The sequence below is a fragment of the Mixophyes fleayi genome, chromosome 1 (genome assembly GCF_038048845.1).
Source record: "Mixophyes fleayi isolate aMixFle1 chromosome 1, aMixFle1.hap1, whole genome shotgun sequence".
In the NCBI taxonomy this organism is placed as follows: domain Eukaryota; kingdom Metazoa; phylum Chordata; class Amphibia; order Anura; family Limnodynastidae; genus Mixophyes; species Mixophyes fleayi.
Window position 1 is genome coordinate 286269662 of NC_134402.1, and position 18470 is coordinate 286288131.

An 18470-nucleotide genomic window follows, 5' to 3' on the forward strand; every position below is an offset into this window, starting at 1 on the left:
GGGAGAAGTGCAACCTGCGGGGTTGAAGCGGCTAAGGCCAAACCTCCTTGCGAGAGTCCCTGTTGAACACCTTCACATTATTACAGTCAAACTACGCAGACAGTGAAGGATCCAGAAGTCTCTCCTTTATTGTGCCTTTTAAGTATATATAAATACCTGTTTCACTAAAATAAACCATTTACTTATGAAAAATAACTATACTGAACCACGCTGGGGACTATCACAAGAAGCCATCAATCTGATCCTTAACCTATCCAGCACATAATGATAGAAGCAAAATTGATTTTAATACGATTATACTCACTAGCTGTTTGTCACGGGCACTAGGAGTCTTTACCCAGGGATCACCAGGTGATAAGCTTACCAGAGGAGTATAGATGGTAATATGGTACTCTGGTAGCGGGGTGATCACGGAACAGGAGACAGCAGATGATAGAGATGCTCGGGAAAGTCTATGACTAGCAGCACTGGTAATATATATGTAGTAATACACGAGGAACTGAATGGACAAAGGACACGTGAGGGTAGTCAGTGGTCTGCGGTAGCAAGTTGTACCACTGCTATAGTGAGGAGGAATGTCCAACAGAAACGAGGAGGTGATGAGAGTCAGCGGTCTGCGTTTATCAAGTTGTACCGCTGTCTGGGTGAAGGAATGGGATCCAGGTGAAGGTATCCGGGGAGTCAGTGGTCTGCGTTAGCAAGTTGTACCACTGCTATGTGAGAGGACACTGGAACAGGTGACACTGGAAACAGGAATCAGTGGTCTGCCTCTAGCAAGTTGTACCACTGAATATATATGTGAGGAGGAGCATGGGGAGAGACTGCAATACAGAGGATACACGGGCACCTTGAACTTGATCCACAATGACATGCACAATATAGTAATGACTGAACAGCACTGCAATAATACAAAGTCATAGAAACTATCCGGGCAAAAGATAACACAGTCAATGATGGCAAAAGTCTCAGCGGATAGTAAGCTCCAGAGGAGAACAACTCAGTCCAGCAAGATATGCAATACACCAGCACAGTCAATGAGAAGTATGCATACCGTGGTTCAGGAGCAGGCTGTCAGACAGGAGTGCAGAGATACCTGAACGGCTGGAGGCCGGCAGGATGCGAAGTCCCTGGAGGGTGAAGCGGTAATCAAGTAGGTGCAGCACACAGGTAGGTAGACCAGCAGGGGAACAAAACTCAGGAAGCAGTAGTATGTAGAACTGGACTCCTGGAGGATCCTGAAGAGTAGCGATGGTCTAGACGAGATGAAAGCAGTGAGGCGCAGATCCGATGCAGACTGGCGAGTAGACACCAGCAGGAACACTGAGAAGCACGGAGAGCGGATCAGCTGCTGCAGACATGAGTAGAACTGAGGAGTAGCAGCCAGCAGGACTCTGCAGGTACACGGAGGTAGCGGATAGCAACCAGCGGGTGCAGCCACGATGAAACACGGGAGAGTAGAGCTGAGCTGGAACTGTTGAGCACGGAGAGCAGCGGATAGGAATCAGTTGTAGCAGTCTCGAGGAAACACGGGAGAGTTGAGATGAGCTGAAGACTGTAGCGCACGGAGGCAGCAGATAGGAATCGGCCAAAGAGTCACGATGAAACACAGGAGAGTTGAAGTAGTCTGAGGACTGTAGTGCACGGAGGCAGCGGATAGGAATCAGCAACAGTCACAATGAAACACAGGAGAGTTGGAGTGGTCTGAGGACTGTAGTGCACGGAGGCAGCGGATTGGAATCAGCTAACAGACACGATGAAACACAGGTGAGTTGAAGTGGTCTGAAGACTGTAGTGCACGGAGGCAGCGGATAGGAATCAGCTAACAGTCACGATGAAACACAGGAGAGTTGAAGTGGTCTGGAAACCACAGGAGTAGAAGTGGTCTGGAAACCACAGGAATCAGCAGCGCTGAATACACAAGGAAACACAGGAACACCTTCAGAGGCTCATGGGGAATGAGACTCCAAGATCAGGCAACGAGGTATGGACAGCAGGTGCTTTAAATAGGGAGTGTTGCCTGATCAGCCAATTAAGTTAAAGGAACAGGTACTGAAGGTTTTGAAAGGGCTGCGCATGCGCAGACCCTCAGGATGGTGGACGGCCACGGTTCCTAAACACACGGGAAGAAGCACTCACAGTCTGGTGAGTGACAGTACCCCCCCTTTTAAAGGTGGGCACAGAACGCCTGGAACCGGGCTTGTCCGGATTTTTGGAATAAAACTTCTTAAGAAGAGCTGGGGCGTTGAGATCTTCAGCTTTGATCCATGAACGCTCCTCAGGACCAAAGCCCTTCCAATGAACGAGGAAACGGAGAACTCCTCGCGAAATTTTTGCGTCCAATACATGAGTAATCTCGAAATCTTCCTCCTGATGAACTTGAACTGGCTGAGGTGCTGAAGGAGGAGCCGAGAAACGGTTGATGATGAGAGGTTTGAGCAAGGACACATGGAAGGCATTGGAAATACGAAGGTTCTGAGGAAGTAGAAGTTTGAAACAAACTGGATTTATCACTTGAATGATCCTATATGGACCAATAAAACGGGGAGCGAATTTCATCGATGGGACCTTCAAACGAATATTTTTGGTAGATAACCAGACACGATCTCCAATTTTCAGTGGTGGAATAGCCCGCCTCTTCTTATCTGCAAAAGACTTATATTTGGCAGATGTCTTCTTTAAACAGGTTTTGACCTGAGACCAAATATTTTTGAAGGTCTGACAAACAGTCTCTACGGCAGGAACTTGGGTGGGAGGGAGGGCAGGAAATTCCGGAAAAGACGGATGGTGACCGTAAACCACAAAGAATGGAGTTTTGGACGATGACTCATGGTACATGTTGTTATGAGCGAATTCAGCCCAAGGAAGCAATTCTACCCAGTTGTCTTGATTGGCTGATGAGAACATCCTTATAAAGGTCTCGAGATCTTGATTGACCCGTTCAGTTTGTCCGTTTGATTGCGGATGGTAAGAAGATGAGAGTGCTAATCGTATGCCCAAGGTTTTACAAAGGGCCCGCCAGAATCTGGAAACGAATTGTACTCCTCTATCTGACACAATCTCAGACGGACATCCATGAATACGAATGATTTCCTTAACGAAATGTTCAGCCAGAGTAGACGAGGAAGGCAAACCAGACAAAGGGACAAAATGAGCCATCTTCGAAAATCTGTCTACCACTACCCAAATAGTATTACAATTTTTACTAGATGGCAGATCAGTAACAAAGTCCATACTAATATGGGTCCAGGGCTTGGACGGAATGGGTAGTGGTTGCAGCAACCCCGCTGGAGTTCGTTGGGAGGATTTAAACTGAGAACACAATTCACAAGAAGCAACAAACTCTTTGACGTCTCTCCTCATCGAGGGGCACCAGTAACTTCGAGAGAGAATCTCAAAGGACTTGCGTTCACCAGCATGTCCAGAAAAACGAGAAGAATGGAACCACGAAAGGATTTTCCTCCTAAGAGTAGGAGGCACGAGGGTCTTCCCAAATGGTAGCACTTTAGTGGAAGAAGCAGCCAGCGAGATACATTTGGGGTCTAGTATAGAATGGTTGGGAACCTCTTCAACGTCAGAGGACGTCACAAAACCTCGAGATAGAGCGTCAGCTTTCTTGTTCTTGGCAGCTGGTTTGAAGGTTATGATTAATTCGAAACGGGAAAAGAAAAGAGACCATCTTGCTTGATGAGGATTCAAGTATTGGGCAGACTGTAGATATGACAAGTTCTTATGATCCGTGAAAATCGTCACAGGGTGACGAGCCCCCTCCAACAAGTATCTCCACTCCTCTAATGCTACTTTGATAGCCAGCAACTCCTTGTCCCCGATAGTGTAATTCCTCTCCGCAGGCAGGAGACCCCGAGAGTAAAAGGCACAAGGATGGAATTTTTGTTGCTCCGATCGATGGGAGAGAATGGCTCCTAAGCCAACATTAGAGGCATCTACTTCTAGGAAGAAGGGAAGTGTCACATCAGGCTGTCGAAGAATGGGAGCAGAGGAGAAGGACTCTTTAAGAAATTGAAAGGCTTGGAGGGCCTCGGATGACCATTGCTTAGTATTGGCCCCTTTACGAGTCAGGGCCACAATAGGAGATGCAATGGACGAGAAGTCTTGAATGAAGCGTCTATAGTAATTGGCAAAACCTAAAAAACGCTGGATAGCACGAAGAGTAGTTGGCTGGGGCCAATGTAATACAGCAGTCACCTTTTCTGGATCCATTTTCAGGCCAACTCCGGAAACAATATACCCCAAAAATGGAATCTGGGGCAACTCGAATGAACATTTTTCTAGTTTGCAGAATAATGAATTTTTCCGGAGTCTGGAAAGGACCTCTGCCACATGTTGGTGATGAGAAGGCAGGTCCTGTGAAAAGATCAATATGTCGTCCAGGTAGACAACGACACATACATATAACAAGTCCCGAAAGATCTCATTAACGAAGCCCTGGAAGACAGCGGGGGCATTACACAACCCGAAAGGCATTACTAGATATTCATAATGCCCATCTCTGGTGTTGAACGCTGTCTTCCATTCGTCACCGGGCCGGATTCTAATTAAATTATAGGCACCACGAAGATCCAACTTGGTAAAGATCCGAGCTCCCTTGATGCGATCAAATAACTCAGTGATCAACGGAATGGGATACCGATTTTTAATAGTAATGGCATTGAGTCCACGAAAATCTATGCAGGGGCGTAGTGATCCATCCTTCTTTTTTACGAAGAAGAACCCGGCTCCAGCGGGAGAGGAGGAAGGTCGAATAAACCCTCGCTGGAGATTCTCCTGGATGTAATCAGATGTAGCTTGAGTTTCAGGTAACGAAAGTGGATAGACCCGACCCCTAGGAGGAGTCTTGCCAGGTAGAAGATCGATCGGACAATCCCATGAACGATGAGGAGGAAGACGTTCAGACTGAGCTTTATCAAAAACATCGGCAAATGAAGCATACTGAGGAGTGAGTCCCGGTAAGGAAGATGAGATGGAAGATTGCTGTATTTTAAGAGGAATGACTTGAGAAAGACAACGATGATGACATTCAGCTCCCCAAGACGTAACTTGAGGAGTGCGCCAATCAATCTGGGGAGAATGACATTGAAGCCATGGAAGGCCTAAGACAATCGGACTTGTCGTAACAGGAAGAATTAAAAACGAAATCTCTTCATGGTGTAGCACACCAATCTGAAGCGTTACTGGAGACGTACTCTGGGTGATGAGACCATTGATGAGACGTGATCCATCTATAGCAGTCACAGTAATCGGTGTTTTCAAAGTAATCACTGGTAGGGACCATTGATTCACTAGGGATTTAGAAATGAAATTTCCTGCTGCTCCAGAATCAATCAGTGCTTGAGACTCAAAGGATTTGGTAGCAAAGGAAATCGTAACATCAAAAGCGCAGACTTTTAATTTCGTAGAAGATGGAGAGGACTCCAGGGACCCTAACTTCACCTCTCCAGAACTAGTTAGGGCCTGGCATTTCCCGATTTCTTAGGGCAAGAACTGAGCATATGTGTGGAATCAGCACAATAGATACAAAGTCTATTCTTTACTCTTCGGTTCCTCTCCTCTGAAGTTAATTTGGAACGTCCTATCTCCATGGGAATCACAGAAGGTGAAGCTGGACGAAATTGAGGGATTGAGCGAAGAGGTGCTTTAGCTGAAGTTGTTTTCTCAGATTCTCTTTCACGAAACCTCATGTCTACACGAAGGCAAAGAGAGATCAAATCTTCTAATGACGTAGGAAGCTCTTGGGTAGTCAGTGCATCTTTAATTTTATCGGAGAGCCCCTGCCAGAAGGCGGCAATTAATGCTTCAGTGTTCCACTGAAGTTCAGAGGCTAATATCCTAAATTGAATGATGTACTGGCCTACTGTATGAGAACCCTGACGTAAACGAAGAATGCTGGAAGCAGCGGAGGTCACACGACCTGGTTCATTGAACACACTTCGGAACATAGAAATGAATTTGGCACTATCTAGTAATACAGGATCGTTTCTCTCCCACAGAGGGGAAGCCCAAGCCAGAGCTTGTCCAGAAAACAATGAGATAAGATAGGCCACTCTGGAACGATGGGTAGAAAAATTTTGAGGTTGGAGCTCAAAATGAACTGAGCATTGGTTGAGAAAACCCCTACAAGTTTTGGGGTCTCCATCATACTTTGACGGAGTAGGCAGGTGAAGCGTGGAAGCCGTAGACACCTGGGATGGCACTGGGGAAACGGAGGAAAGCACAGGAGCTTCAACATTAGCTGTAACGGTCTGTCCAGATGTTCCTTGGGAGGCTAACGACTGGTAGCATTGAAGTAACAGCTGTTGGCGAGCATCCTGTTGCTCCACACGGGTGACCAGATGCTGCAGCATCTCTTTGGCTGTAGGTTCCGTATCTGGGTCTGTCATGGCCTGATCTTACTGTCACGGGCACTAGGAGTCTTTACCCAGGGATCACCAGATGATAAGCTTACCAGAGGAGTATAGATGGTAATATGGTACTCTGGTAGCGGGGTGATCACGGAACAGGAGACAGCAGATGATAGAGATGCTCGGGAAAGTCTATGACTAGCAGCACTGGTAATATATATGTAGTAATACACGAGGATCTGAATGGACAAAGGACACGTAAGGGTAGTCAGTGGTCTGCGGTAGCAAGTTGTACCACTGCTATAGTAAGGAGGAATGTCCAACAGAAACGAGGAGGTGATGAGAGTCAGCGGTCTGCGTTTAGCAAGTTGTACCGCTGTCTGGGTGAAGGAATGGGATCCAGGTGAAGGTATCCGGGGAGTCAGTGGTCTGCGTTAGCAAGTTGTACCACTGCTATGTGAGAGGACACTGGAACAGGTGACACTGGAAACAGGAATCAGTGGTCTGCCTCTAGCAAGTTGTACCACTGAATATATATGTGAGGAGGAGCACGGGGAGAGACTGCAATACAGAGGATACACGGGCACCTTGAACTTGATCCACAATGACATGCACAATATAGTAATGACTGAACAGCACTGCAATAATACAAAGTCATAGAAACTATCCGGGCAAAAGATAACACAGTCAATGATGGCAAAAGTCTCAGCGGATAGTAAGCTCCAGAGGAGAACAACTCAGTCTAGCAAGATATGCAATACACCAGCACAGTCAATGAGAAGTATGCATACCGTGGTTCAGGAGCAGGCTGTCAGACAGGAGTGCAGAGATACCTGAATGGCTGGAGGCCGGCAGGATGCGAAGTCCCTGGAGGGTGAAGCGGTAATCAAGTAGGTGCAGCGCACAGGTAGGTAGACCAGCAGGGGAACAAAACTCAGGAAGCAGTAGTATGTAGAACTGGACTCCTGGAGGACCCTGAAGAGTAGCGATGGTCTAGACGAGATGAAAGCAGTGAGGCGCAGATCCGATGCAGACTGGCGAGTAGACACCAGCAGGAACACTGAGAAGCACGGAGAGCGGATCAGCTGCTGCAGACACGAGTAGAACTGAGGAGTAGCAGCCAGCAGGACTCTGCAGGTACACGGAGGTAGCGGATAGCAACCAGCGGGTGCAGCCACGATGAAACACGGGAGAGTAGAGCTGAGCTGGAACTGTTGAGCACGGAGAGCAGCGGATAGGAATCAGTTGTAGCAGTCTCGAGGAAACACGGGAGAGTTGAGATGAGCTGAAGACTGTAGCGCACGGAGGCAGCAGATAGGAATCGGCCAAACAGTCACGATGAAACACAGGAGAGTTGAAGTAGTCTGAGGACTGTAGTGCACGGAGGCAGCGGATAGGAATCAGCAACAGTCACAATGAAACACAGGAGAGTTGGAGTGGTCTGAGGACTGTAGTGCACGGAGGCAGCGGATTGGAATCAGCTAACAGACACGATGAAACACAGGTGAGTTGAAGTGGTCTGAAGACTGTAGTGCACGGAGGCAGCGGATAGGAATCAGCTAACAGTCACGATGAAACACAGGAGAGTTGAAGTGGTCTGGAAACCACAGGAGTAGAAGTGGTCTGGAAACCACAGGACTCAGCAGCGCTGAATACACGAGGAAACACAGGAACACCTTCAGAGGCTCATGGGGAATGAGACTCCAAGATCAGGCAACGAGGTATGGACAGCAGGTGCTTTAAATAGGGAGTGTTGCCTGATCAGCCAATTAAGTTAAAGGAACAGGTACTGAAGGTTTTGAAAGGGCTGCGCATGCGCAGACCCTCAGGATGGTGGACGGCCACGGTTCCTAAACACACGGGAAGAAGCACTCACAGTCTGGTGAGTGACACTGTTATTCAATTTTTTTTATAAACAACAGAAAAGCAGCAATATTTAATGTAAGCCGTCATACACCACCAATATTTCATTCAGTTGTGTGAGAACTAACATCACCTAAAATACCAGCTACCATTATAAAACAAAAGTTGTCTGTTTGGAAAATTTTTAGACTTGGATAACATGAACGTGTCTCTTAAGAAAATTATATCAGGCTAGCTCTATGTTCACATTCGGCATCAATTCCACAGGAAGACACCAAACAAGCCACAGCTATCACTGCCAGTCATTGTGGAAGCAATAGACAGGAAAAAAGTGCAGCATTCTAGAGCACTCTCCATAAATGTGCACATACAAAAATGATAGCTTTAGAAATGATAACTTACAAGTTTCTGGATCTCTGTTATTTCAGAAATTGATCCCTTGTGCGGAGTTGAGATTTCAAGAACCTAGACAGTAGCATTTTTCAGCTAAAGCTTTAACCACTTTATGTGCCAATATGAACCGGTTACCAACCATGTCATAATAGATATGTGGTTCAGTGGCTATGGCCAGGGTCAATATATAGTACAATGTGTCCAAAATAAGATTATGCACATGTCCTACTCCATCATCATCGCCATCAACATCCTTTCGCCATAGACTTCCACACTTTTAAATAAAGGAAAATTTAAGCATTTCCATGCCACCATACATTTATTCACTTTGGACAAGAAATCCAATAGAACAAACAAAAGCCATATATTGTGAAATTGACCACTGGTTGTGCTCCAAAAAAACTAAAGATTGAAAAACTGACATCTGAAAATGTGATGAATATTAGTACTGCCTGTGCACATCCCTTGTTTTGCTCATGTGCTTATCTTAATAGTACAAAGAAGTTAGTGCTTATTATAGCAGAACATATTGTGCAAAAAAAAAAAAATGTTACCACCTTACAAAGATGTAACAATTTACTATAGCATCAGCTCACATGTGATTTCCTATCTAGATTTAATACTACACTTGCTATGCTTGAGAGACTGGAGGAGCAAAGAAAGGCCAATGAATATATTATGTCACATCCAAAATGTGTGGGAAATGTCTTTTTTACCCAAGGCATTGACAAATAATAGAGTTCATTTGTAAACTGCTGTGCACCTTTAATGAGGCAAACAAATTTGTTAGCATGGATGATTGTGGCATTAGCAACATTTTACCTATTATGTTCATGTTAGAGCAATCATTAAGCTTCATGCAGTAGGATAATGAGAGTGATCAGAGCAATCAGCTGCTGCCCTCTACAACCTAACAATCACATACGCGTACATCATCAAGTTGTATGTGTGCTCGTGGTGAACAAGAAAGTAAACAAATGACCCTTGGTGAGGATGAAACACAGACAGAGGATGCTGTTTTAGGTGGTGAAGAATTAGCAGCCATTGCAGATAATATGATGTTAAGCATGCAAAATGAAAAGTGTGTTTAAAATATCAAATAAAGAGACAATTATTTTATAGCCACCTTACTGAATCTCTGCTACAAGTGAAAAATTGCCAATTTTTTGGCCACATTTCAAAGGGAGACAGGCTTGCGCAAACTCTTCATTCAGTGGTAGTAAATGTAATAATGAAATGCTTCATTCTGTCACCAAACCTGCCTATCAGGGAAAAAATTAATGGAATGGTGCAAGTATTTTTTTTTTAAAAAAAGGATAAGGAGCCAACCACCTCTGCCACTTGACAGAAAATAGAGAAATGATTACCTGAATTACCCTAATGTTCAACCACTTCATTGTTGATTGGTCCTTACCTGGGCAATGTCTTCTTAGGCATGTATGCTTTGATCTGGCCACTTCATAACAACTTTGTCCAGTTATGCACCTGCACGCATGGCCGTAAAGATTAATTTTGGGTCCTGGTACATCAACTCCTTAGGGAATACTATATAGGTGCTCGTACAGATTTTTTGCACCCTGTTTTGGGCCCAGGCAGGCTCAGGCAGAGGGTATAGCTGTAGTAGGGGTGATAGATTAGTATTAGGAGGGGTTATAGTTGTAGAAACAGTAGAGGGGCGATAGATTATTATTAGGAGGGGCATAGTTGTAAAGGTGCAAGAGAGTGGTGGTAGATTAGTAATGAGGGTGTCATTTATAGAGGCAGGGAAAGGAAGTACACATTGTAACTGACAATCTCCTCACTTATAAAGTTTTGCATCACTTTCATTCTTTGGTTGTCACATTCTCCTCTCCATGTTTCTGTCTGTCAGGGTGGACACTCTCCTTGCACTCTCACTCTCTACTATAGCTGTCCCTCCAGGTAACTGTATCATTCTCTTTACAACTCTCTCTGAACTTCAGCCTGAGTTTTCTGACACTCTCAGCCCTTTTTAACTATTTTCTCACTTCCTCTTTTCCTGCAGAATGAGAACAAATCCCAGACACACACACACAGGGAAAGTCCTGTCTCTTTTTTCGGTACAACCAGCTCAACACACTATTTCAATCCCTCTTACTCCTATCTCCTAGGTGTCACATTATATTACTGTTTGCTGAATGTCTGCTCCCATTTCACCCTCACTGTAACAGGGGCATAGCTACTACATAGGTAGACATGGGCCCCCAAGCAAGCCTGGACCCCACCACATTTTTGTACACTAAAAAGGTGGGAAAGATATCTCCATGGTGTGGTGCCAAGTTGCATGACCAAGTGGACTACACCTTTGTCCACCTGGTGTCTAGTGGAACTACCTGGTGATCCAGTGTATGAGGAGAGAAAGAGCACGAGCTGTGGGAAAGGGGAGCAGTTAAGGGGAAAAAAAACCTATTACACCACAGGACGCTTGAAAGGGTCCACAGGCCTAGTGCCTCACTACTGAGGACACAGGTCCAAGGCCTCACTGATGCCACAGGCCTAAGACTTGAATTAAACTGGTGCACACAGGCTCTTGACCTAACCTGGTATCCACAGGTTCTTAACCTGAATTAATCTAGTGCCAATAGACCTAGCACCCTTATTAATCTGATTGTCATAGGCTCAATAACTGAATTAATCTGCTGACAATGGACCCAAATTAATCAGGTGGTGTCCAAAGACCTTACCTTTTTTCTAGCAACTTTCATTGGCAGCAGGTTAGAACTGTGATAGCTCTTTTGCCCTCGCCCACTGCTTTAGCTTTCATGCCTGTGACTCATCTTTGGGAAATCTTCTAGCTTATTTTCAATGATCTGTCCACAGCTCTCTCTCTCTCTCTGCTCGAGTCTTCTATCTTGACTTGACGGACACCACCATCCTCAAGGATTTGCCACCATCTTCTGGTATGGCTCAGAGCTTTTCCTTCTTCAGTCTCCACCAAAAAACTAAACTGTGCTGCTTGCAATGACTAAATATATGAAATTTCAAAATAAGCTCAACACTGTGGCCAGGGCCGAAAGGAGTCGCAGTGGCTGGAAACTTGCCTGATTTGATTAATACTGTTTCAAATGATAACAATGTACCTGGCTTGTCTGATCACTCTTGCCCTTGTGTTGCCCATTAGTGGAAATCATACTAGTCAGCAACTATAGTTGCATGCACAGGAGCTGAATACCTGATGTATATAAAGCCCCATCAGTTCTATTAACTATAATTTGGTTGAATGTCAATTCAAAATATGCTAATAGTGGCAAAATCCATGTTTTTAAAATGTTCTAGCGCATTTACGATTTGTGATTCGCACTGCCCAGTTCTCATTACAGGTCTACCTGATAATTCTTTTTTAAAAGTGTAGAGCATCATGTAGCAGTGTCCCTAACAATTTTAAAGCAAAGGAGTGTTAGACAGGTGCTTTTAAAGTTAGCCATTTTGCAGCTGGAAAATTGCTAGCATTAACAGAGCTCCATCACTCATGTGCTGACTACTTGCTGAAAATTAGGGATGGATAGTCTTCAGAACATAATTGCACCCATGTGACAAATTGCCAAACAGAGTGGGACTAAGACTCCATGCAGCTCTAGGCAAGATACTAGCTCAGGGCCCTCCACCCCTCCGAGATCTCCTCCTGTAAAAATAAAATTTTCTAGACAAACTGGCAGACCTTGCACTACACATGGAAACTAATATATATATATATAAATATATATATATATATATATATATATATATATATATATATAAAAACAGGAATACTCTGCACTCTCCAAACACATGATTAATGCTGTACTAAATACTGTTCTATAATAAAAACAGGGAATGTTAGTTCCACATATTGCAATATATGTTAAGCTGACCAACTCACGCCAAAGTCTTCCCAATCTGGTCAGTCCTAACATGATCAAATGCTATGCTATTTTATCTGGGCTTAAAGCTTACCTGCACACAGCTTTTAAAGGCAATATATATATATCCAAATAGAACCAGAGAGCACTTATCTAATATGTGTACAGTTCTTATATAATCTGTGTACATTTAATAGAATTCAAAAAGGCTTATCTGTAATTTTCCTGATGTCGTCCCACATCAGCATATGAATCCAAGGAACAAACAGTAAAGTCAATAATAAATAAAAATAGGGTTATCTGTATTGTCACAAAAAGCGCTGCCACAGGTCCGAACCAACCAGCGAAACACGATAAAAAAACTTGCAGCAAGACCACCATACATGTTTCGTGCCCAGCACTTCATCAGAAATTAATAGTCTTTTATAGCATTCATAATTAGTTAATTGAGTGCCATCCTGTGAAAGAAAACAAGCCAGCAGTTATGGGCAGAAAATTCCCGGCTATTTAAAGTTGATAATCCACCAACAAAATGGTGGCTGCCATGGAGAAGGAAAAAAATTGACAATATTATTTCCATAGCACAAAGTCACCTCAAAGATGGCCGACTGAACTAAATATTCAGTAAATCGGCTACCGCTAATGCTGAAATGTTAAGAAGAAAAATAATTAACAATTCAGAGGATCGTCCTCAATCTAAACATAGATAAAACTACTAAGAACTTAGTAGAAGGCAAGGAGCATCATTGGCATTGCTGTCTTTGGCTGCATTTCTGCCAATCTGAAGTCCTCATTGTCCTGTCCATCCCTCTGCTGTCCAGCATCATCATCATCATCATCATTTATTTATTTATGTAGCGCCACTAATTCCGCAGCGCTGTACAGAGAACTCACTCACATCAGTCCCTGCCCCATTGGAGACAGACAGAAAGACTAGCGTCAATTTGGTAGCTGCCAATTAACCTACTAGTATGTGTCACCTACACTTCTCCTCATCTTCTCCAATCTTACTCTTTCTCCTCAGACTTTCAGGACAGTGAAAATCAGCTTAAGACCAATTATTAATCTTACAATAAGTGAAAACTTTATTATTTTCTTTCAACTTATGTTTGTCAGAGAACAATTATTTATATTTTTTTCACTTCAACTTGCCTCTGCATGCTGGTCATGTCCCCTCCACTGTTGCTTTTCATCAGGGGGGTGGGGAACCTGCCTGTTTAATTTCTACTGGACCCAACAATTTCTAATGTCAACCTTGCTTGTCATAATCTAGTACATATTTACAGCTGAAAAACTATTGCGTTTAAGATAATGTGTTGAATTATAGTGGGTCTAAATAACTGTAAAATCGAAACAATATATAAAACAAACTAATATAAAGTTTATGGCACTAATTGACAACCCAAAGCAATCAGTGAATTGTGTAAACACAAAAAAAACACAAACAGAAAAGCTCTTTCTTATCTTTTGCACCTGTTTAAAGGTGCGGTATCTAAAATAACCAACAGAAAATAAAAGCACCAAACATTGTGTAACATGTATAAATAACAGTAATCCGTAAATAGAGTACTGAAAGACCAAAGGATTATAAGAAAAAAGTATTTGTTGCATATGTGGAAATCAAAATGAGTTCATCTTATTCAGATTTATAGGATTACATTCATATAGAAGACTTGATTCCTGAAAAGATCAAGAGGCTAAAACTCCACAAACTAAAAACAATATGGTGTAATACGTTTTAAACAATAGTGTGCAACGTTTTCAACATAGATGTGTGTGTACCAGGCAAAGTAATTGCTAATGCACATAGTATTAAACCGTCAGAAAGAGGAACTGCCAATAAAATTCTCAAAGCTTGCAAAAGATAAAAGACATTACAGTGCTTGTAAATTAAAATATCTGAGATGTAAATCTCTAAAGTGAATATATCCATCATGGGAGGAATCTCAGGACAGGAGTCCAACAACCACTAGGAAGAATTTAGATTCCAAAGGTAAACCCTAGATAAGTCTCCAATGCGTTTTGTCTTTTTGACTTCCTCAGGGGATATGGGAAATATCAAGAAGGCAGTTTAAATAGTATCACTAATTAGTCCAGAACCAATCAGGAATGGAGCAATCAGACATCATAAACTGAGGCACACAGATACCTCCACCCTCAACATTATATCACTTCCGCTCATGAGCAAGGAGAAAAACAGGTGAACATAAAGAAGTGATATTAAATACACACACAGAAAATACATCTCATTCAATAACCTATTGCAACTATGTTAGTCAAATAACTTTATGTGCAATATTCTATATAAACGATCCTAATATCGTATCAACAAAGTGTGTCATTTTGGATAAAATGGATTTCACAAGCGCCATTGTTTTGGTGGCCATACACATATTGGCGACAGCTTGAAGCTAAAGCAGCACTAGTTAGAGATAAGCGGTTCAGATTCTGAGAAATACGTCAAGATTCTATGTTGTTGATCCGAGTCATACCAGCACACTACATGGTTTTGTGCTCCAAAATCGGATCTGAAAACAAGGCAAAATACTTTCTGGCAAAATGTCAGATCTCGCAAGTTTTGGATCGATATATTGTATATATTTCGCTCCACCCAGTTCTCGGCTGTCATTTTAGCATGTAGATAGGATGTAGGCTGCAAATCCCTTGGATATGGTTGGACAGGGTGAAAGAGACTATTTATATTGCTGTGATTTTACTGCTGTTTATTTAGAGATCAATTGTGTGCTGACAGCAAGGAAATAAGAGAGTCAGACAGAAGAGTCTTTCTCTGAAATCTACAGAGCCAGATGGTAGAAGGAAAGTGTGGGAGGAAGGCTCTTACTGTAGTAGGGGTGGAGGCTGACTATTGATTTAAAGGCAAGGGTGGATGATAATTCCTGCTCTTCACCATGCATCTTGCTGGTCATTGTTTGACTTAACCTGTGCCTTGGACATTCTGCTCACCATTGTTTGTTCTTGTGTAACTTTAGTTCTACCTTCTACCATCATTCCAAACTCACAATTTACCTGGATTCCTTAAGCACCTTGTTTGCAGCATTTGCCTATGCCTAGTAATCTATTGCATGGTAAGTGTCTTTCTTTATTCCTGTAACTTACCTGTTATCCAGTTTATGTTTAGAGATTGTTTATTTCTCTCCAGCCACACCTGGGGGTAAATGTATTAAGCTGAGAGTTTTACGGCGGGTTTGAGATATGTGTAGTGGAGATGTTGCCTATAGCAACCAATCAGATTCTAGCTATCATTTTGTAGAATGTACTAAATAAATGATAGCTAGAATCTGATTGGCTTTTCAAACCCGCCGGAAATCTCTCAGCTTGATACATTTACCCCCTGGACTCTGGCATTCAGAAATTGTGGGGCCCAATACAAATGTAACAGACCGGGCCCCCTCCTTCCTTTTCTCACTCTATCCCAAGTTTTAAGTTGTCCTTTACAGAACATTTGCCTACCCTCATTGTCTCTAATCACCCACCATCCATAGTTCTATCTAACCCGTGCAGTAATTTACTTACCTCTCTGCTTACCTGCTTCTTATTGCTGGCTAATTTTGGCTCCTCACCATTGACAGCATTGTGACATCATTAATCAGATGATGTCAGCAACACTGCAAGGATCCTGTCTGTCTTTTTGCACCTCTCTGCCTGGGAAATGCGCACTTGGGGGTCTGAAACTGGATCAAATAGCAACATGTGGGGAGTGGAGGCAGATGTGCCTCCTACATCCCTCAATTCACTGAGGAGGCCCCTCCACTAATAAATCTCTTTGGACCCAGGGCTTTTGGGACCCCATACTGCTGTCAGGCCCCATACTGCTGTACTCCCTGTACCCCCGTGATGGCGGCCCTGACTGTACCCCTACAGTAAATTATTATGAATTTTAGAAGTCACATCAGAGTTCCACTGTCTGTACAGAAGTGCTCAGCCTGCGTATTCATGTTGTATATGGGCATGGAGCCTCTAGTACTATTATTATTTACAAAATGGAGTACAGTATCCCATATATAATTCAATTGATAAGGAAGACGGGAGTAATGTTACAGAAAATATCCTTTTTGGAAGAGTATGGGTCAGCTGAATTGAAGGGTACCCCAGATTTGAGAGTGCATGTACACTACATTATACACATTCTATTTGTAACTATTTTACAATTATTTATAGTACCTTTGCACTGTGCAGTACAATGAGTTGTAAATTTGAGAACGTAAATGACAGCTACATCACAAAATGTAAACATACCAAAAGTATAATTTTAGGTTTCTATTAATATATATGCATATATATATATATATATATACACAGATATAGATGATGAATATTACTTTGAATTAAATACATTATGATGCAATCTGTGGGTGTTTTTCCTGTTACAAATAATATTCAAATGTATTTTGATAATATTCCCACTTTAAGTAAATAAAAAATTATAAATGCCATTTTAATTCTTTAACTTTTTATATGTATTGCTTAGTAAACAGATAAAAGAACTTTGATTTGTGAAATTTGCTCATCTATATGTAAACCATATTTCACATAATATAAAAATGTGTGTTGTGAAACGTCTCACAATACAAATACAAATATTTTTTACATGAAAAGTTAGCTCTGTTTGCAGTACATAATAAAACATGTATAAAAATAATACATTTTCACTAGTTTATTTGATACATTCTTAATGTCTTTTTTAGTTGCTCTTTTCTTTGACACTGTGCCCTTGTTAGCTCCCATCTCAGTGTAGAATCACTGAGGTGGGAGCTAACAAGGGCTCTGCGTGGTTTGCAGATTAAACTGTCAGTGGTCATTGTGGCTATATTAATAGATCTGCTGATAAATGTAATCTTGACCTTAAAGTACACATTATGAAATATAAGAGGACTCTTAGAAACATGTTGACCTCGCTACCTTTTGTTGCAGTCTCGGAGTGCAAACTTATTTTAATTAGCAGTCAGCAAACTGACTGTAACTTCACTGAAGGAGCATTGAAGAATCACTGCCTATTAGCAACCCAGCGGTAAGTAAGGCAGCACAAATACTTATAACCAAATAGTGTGCATTTCTGAAGTGAAGAGGATTAGCTATTGGGCACACAACACAGTGGAGGAAATTGCTTTATTCCCAGTACTGCTGAGTACCAGGAGGCAATCACTGTGCCTCTAGCCCATTAACAGCATTCAGAGTGTTGCTTCCCATAGAAGGGGTTATTGGCTAACCACTGGGTGACCAATTAAATGCTATGAATAAGTCCCAAACCAAACAGCATGGAGCCTGTTTGTGGCGCAGTGGTATCATTACTAAAGTGAAAAACTTGATGAGAAAGGCACATATTTAATTATAGAACTATACAAATGGCTAATTAGGACAATAAAGTGAAATCAATGACTTTCTAGTGAATTTCTGAATGTTACTTATAACTGCTCAGATTCTTTGGAGACCATGAATGTGATCTACTATTGTAAAATACATGCCATGGTAAGAGATCTTCATTAAATAAAAAACAAAAAACGCTTCTTTGACCTGGTTGCTCAGGTAGCATAGGTTCTAAAGACACTTCCTGATTCATTTCACTGTAAGGGTTCCTGTACTTCAAACCCCTGATCTCTTATGAGTTCTGCCTGGTTTCACAATAATAATTCTTAGGGGTCGGAATGTAGAAACATTATCTGTAACAGTGAAGTCCTATCACTTCAAGCAGTTTAGTTTCTCTGTATCATTTACTCTTGCTGTAACATCTATACAGTCACATTATGGGTCGGTATAATCTACCTTGTTTAACAGATACCCACAGCAGCATCTTGCAAATGAATCTTGATACCTGCTGAAATCTATTGTATGGAACAGCTTAATCTGTGTGCATTACAGAATTAGAATAATGCAGTTGAGCTAAATCTCAATAATTAGCTGATACATAGGCAATGTTCATTTAATTACTTTTAATGGCCATCTCTTTAGCTGTATACAGAGTACCTAATACAAGGTAAAGTTT